The sequence below is a fragment of the Zerene cesonia genome, chromosome 27 (genome assembly GCF_012273895.1).
Source record: "Zerene cesonia ecotype Mississippi chromosome 27, Zerene_cesonia_1.1, whole genome shotgun sequence".
NCBI classification, from domain to species: Eukaryota; Metazoa; Arthropoda; class Insecta; order Lepidoptera; family Pieridae; genus Zerene; species Zerene cesonia.
In genome coordinates, this window is record NC_052128.1 from 2,231,441 (window position 1) to 2,236,747 (window position 5,307).

Consider the following 5,307-nt stretch of genomic DNA (forward strand, 5'->3'; position numbering starts at 1 on the left):
TAAAAACTTCAGTGCTTTTATGATACGGTGCACATTTGGAAGGTCGACGAAATATCAACAAATTTCGATCCGACTTAGAGTGAATTCATTTTCGACAAAGCGATTTATTGCCGTGGGATACTGAGTTAAGGTGAGTTTTTGTTTGTCGTAAAGCGGGACACGGGACAATAAAATTGTGGTTGATGTCGGAAGATGGGCGCCAACTTATTTCGATTAGAGATGCTTTAAAAGTTACCTTTGTTGATATTGCGTTAAAGCTCCAGCTTTTTGGGTCGCTATCCGTTTTTACAACCGGAGAACTTTCAATTGAAATAATCTCGAAAGTTACTTTGTAGCGTAGAGAATAAATTAATGAAAATGAGTGGCGGATCTCACGTAAAAAGTGACAATCAAATCGATGGAATCGGTGAGGTAATTGAATAGATTAATAACAATGTTTATCATCGTTCTAAACGAGGGATCGGTTACAAAGAGCAAGGGAATCAGGGACTGACGCTGCAACATCGCGTTATTCGGAACGTTTACAACATAATAGAGAACATTAGTCTGATCCACTTTTGACATCATTATCTGTAGTCGGCGATAACCTGCGAGCGGCGTACGTCGCACCCGCGTTCCTCCCCGCAGGCCGCGCCGCCACAGTCGCGCACGACATCGCATAGCGCACGGACGTCTGCACCCGGAGCGCTCACTTTGTCCAAACACTCACTTTTGGCGGGATTTCGCACGGACGCGGGCGAACGTGACGCGACTCGGAATGCGCGCATGTTGTCAACGCGACCGAGGCGCCGTCGCAGTGAAATCTGTGGCGATTTGGATTGCAGTGTTGGATCTTTGGATGAAATAGTGCGCTGTGGCGTAATTTTTTTGTAAGACCCGCGGACGGATACGGTGTCCATGATGTTGACTCATGCGTGACGCGCTTGATCGCTGAAACTGGGATTATGACAATATTTGTTTACCCACCGCATTTCGTTTGGGATTATATTAATAGATTGTAGTGCGTTTCTAATAGTAAACAGCAATGAATAACACTGAGGCATGCCATTAAGTATACAATAAGTTGAATAATTTAATCAAAATGATAATAATGAGATGCACATAAAATAATTGAGGAAAAAACATTGGCCTCTATTGTTTGGGTAATCCCGGCGCTTAAATATTACACTGCGTTGAATACTTACTAAAGTTTACTTAATAAAGTTACGTTTTTTAATACAAAAGTCGTTAGCCTACACGGGACTACCTACTGTACACTCGATCGCACGTGATAGATTATTTTCAGATTCATAATGACCTTGCATTATATAGATTTCTAATCGCTTAAAAGCTTTCAACGGTTCATTACGCAAAAATCAAATTTCCCTCTTACGCACCCTGTATAGTGCGCCATACATAGCTTTTGTTTTAAACGAGGCGTAGGCGTCGAAAATTTGCGCACCCTCTACGTGTGAAGGGCCTCGACGTTATTTGCGAAATTATTTTTAATCGATATTATGGGCTCTAATGTAGGTATGTATTTAATTTACAACTATGAAAGGTATATAGAAAGAGGTTTAATTTTAATGTATATATTTATCAAAGATGTATACTCCAAAAGTTCTTACTGCTTTAGTCTAAGGTCTTAACTAAAGATTATCTATGGGATACAGATTATAAACTATTTGCTAAACAATGAAAATATTTATGTTAGTTAAGTATAATTTTATAATTATCACGTGACGCTTTGAATAAAACGTGAGTACGTATCAGTAAAAAGAAGTAAAAAATTTTTGTTATTTTTTACACCTTTTAGAAATATGATAGAAAAATACGATAATATAGAAGAATATTAAAGCCATTTCAACTAAATAACCAGTTGATTTAAACAATTACAATTGGGATAAATAAATGACCCTACAAAAGTTTCGGTAAATACGATAAAGTTTTTCTTTATCAAATATGCTGCTTCTATGCACGTTAAAAAAAACCATTCATACAGTTCCAGGATTAAACTACCTGTGTTCGAAATTTCATCTAAATCTGTTCAGTAGACATTTGCGTGTTTTGTAAGCGTAAGCACAAACAATTTCACATTCATACTGTTTGTTCGAAGCGGTAAAATTATAATATAGACATCTGTAAATTAATCTTCCATTTAATGAGGCTTGGAAGTTTTTATAACAAAGAAATGTAAATGAGCGCCTTCAAGATTACGTAATCGGTAATACGATGAGGTTATGATAGCGCTTGTTTTTCATAACTCCATTATTATAATAATTTATCTACTTTTTAACGTTTTTATTTCGCGCTTTAATGAATAATGCTGTTATAAGATAACACAAATCGGTAGCTAGGAGGCACATTCCCACGTGCAGGAGTTGCTATAGTCGATAATTTATTTATTATATCTTGTGATTATAATGTCCTCAACATATGTTATTATTGATCGGTGACGGAACTAATTTGCTAAACTTTTTAGAAACCTTATCTATCAATACGTGTCCGTGGGTCCGAGGGATTTTATTATAGACACAATTAGAAGGCTTTAAGCTCTATTTATTATAATATATAATATCAGTAAGCCGCTTTAGTACAATGTTAACTAAGAAAGTATTACAACTCATATAGATGATGCATTCAATTACCCGTAAATAATAAACAAAGTCATCATAAGAAATTATGTTTGACAACTGACAATCACACGCCGTGGCCGTGCATTGAGTAGATATGTAAAGCTTATAGCTTACTATTAACAAAAAATATATAATCATAAAAGCTATCAATTTAGTCCCTGAACTAACGAGCAAGTAATTATCGAAAACACTCGATTGACGCGGCGCGGTGATTCCGACCTCGTGGAAGTAGGTTAATGTGGACCAGAATGTCGGCCAGACAAGATTTTGGCTCGCACAGAAAACCCGCGGAAATATAACCTTGACAAATGTTACGTTTTAGACTTTCGCGGATGTCGTGCATTTACTCATACATTCACACACACGGGACATGTAAGGATTAATGGACATTAGATGTTGTTAATGTTATTCATTAATTCTTATTTTCTACGCGTCTTAATAATTCTCTTAATAAGTTTTTGTATTGTTTATAAACAATATTTCTGATACAGAAACAGCACGAATAATCGTCATGTGTCCCTATAGGTAAATAAATGAGTCTATCTGCTTACGAAATAATGTAAAGCATATTTATTGACTAAAGTCAATTAAAATGCCATATATTAAAGCTGCGTTAGCTGCCGTTAAATGAGAAACCCTACCTGGTGAACTTAATCACGTTTGCCAATTTATAGGATTGAAAGTGTTTCAAGAGAAATCTCGAATAATCCGTAGTCCTTTTCAATATTTGCTAGGACTTCAGCACTTAAGAAAAATATATGTTATTCATGCGTTTCGTACATTTATTTAATAAAACCTTAATTTTCGATTTCGAAAGGTGTAACGAAGTTATCACAAATAACCTTACACCCGTATGGCTCGATTGTGATATGTTTATGACAATACATCGCTGTGTCGCCGTGAAACTTAACACTGTATGTTTTCTGTTTATATCAAATCTGTGGAATAGATAAATTTTGTAACAATCAGGTAAACTTAAATTCTTAATGTTATAAGAAAAAAAGAGCAGATTAAGAATTTCAAGCGAAAGGAAAATGAAATGTTCTTCTTCAACTTTATTTAAGGGATTAGGGAAAACATTAATTTTATAGATTGCCCTGCGAACAAATTTAATATTTTTCTAGATTAAAATACCACAACAATATACAACTTAGAACAAAAGCTCTTTGATTACACTTGTTATATGTATAAAATTGACGATTGTTTATGAGCCTCTGTAAGTCTATTTATTACATACAATTATAATATTCTGTTTCGAATAACGGCTAGATAGATATGAGATTACTATACAATCTGTTCATTTAATAACTTGTACAGTATTGGTTGCTCTAGCGTATCGTATATGCGTGGATTCCTCTTAATATGTGTGAATACGATGACAGAATATTTGCTCGCGATATATATCAAACCGCCGCGAGTATAATGTCTCTCTCACGTCTTGTTTGCGCGAAATCACTTTTCCTTTCACGAACTTTTCTAAGTCAATATAATGGGAAAGATGGTTCAAAATATACAGACGTTTTCTCCCGATCGAGAACTTTAATAATAAAATTATGAAGCTTCCATCGCGTAATTAATCCATTATTTTACGGTTTGGGAAAACTTGGACGGAGCGAGATGAATTTAAAAGATAACTCCGCGCACCCAGCACCCAGTTACGATCAAGCGTGGCCATGTCGTGAATTAACAATGAAATACCGATATGATTGCCTCCACATTTCCCGTGTCTAATTTGTTTATTTCACAACAGAGTGGATTGCGTATTGAACGTAACCAAGAAAATGTTCGTAAGTGGCGTCGATTAGTACATTTTGTGATCAGTGAAGTGTCTATTGAAAAACAGTTGTTTTGTTTGTGTGTCGGAATAATTTGCAACAATTTCGTTCATTGTTAATAAAGTGGGTGGAGAGGCAGCTGGCATGCATATGTGTTATGAGAGGCCCGGCCTGGTCACCGCTCTGAACGGCGCCGTCGGGTAAGATGTTAGACGAATAGTTAATGAGAGCTGGACTTGCTTGTGCACGGATTGGGGTCACGCATCGAGGAAACTACCGCACTCCTGTACAATCTGTATTCAAATAGTAATAAGGATTCTCTAGCTGTACCATTTCTTGTTGGTCTAGTATGTCATTCAATCTCCAGATGTTGTCACTGATTTTTTTTTTTTGGTACCGTTTCATTATTGAGGAAGCTTGTGGGCGAAGTATCACTTGCCATTAATAGGCTGGGATGTATATTGACTTGTGACAATTAAAACTTAGCGCATGCATTTATTATAACTAATTTACTTCCCAGTTCTGAAACGCTGCGCCCTCTACGTCTCTGATACCGCCGAAATAAATTACATCAAAAACAATTCAGTTGCCTGTTGTACTGCTAGTGAATAGGCCGCGTTTGTTATTTATTCTGCATTAAAACAATTTCTTATCAGTTAGCGCGGGCTCGACTGGCTTACGCCGAGTCCGCGTAGAATGGATAATGAACCTTACGGTAGTACCAATAACGACGAATCTACAGCGTTAATCGATGAGATAGCAAGATCGAATACGAGAAATACAATGCAGGAAAGTGTGGAATGTATTGAGATGGAACAAAATAGGAAGCGGACTAGGGCGGTCGAGGGGAGTGATACTTCTGAGGAGGGGTGGAATGTGGTCTCACGGTCGCGGAAGGTGGTAAGGAGAGTGAGTGG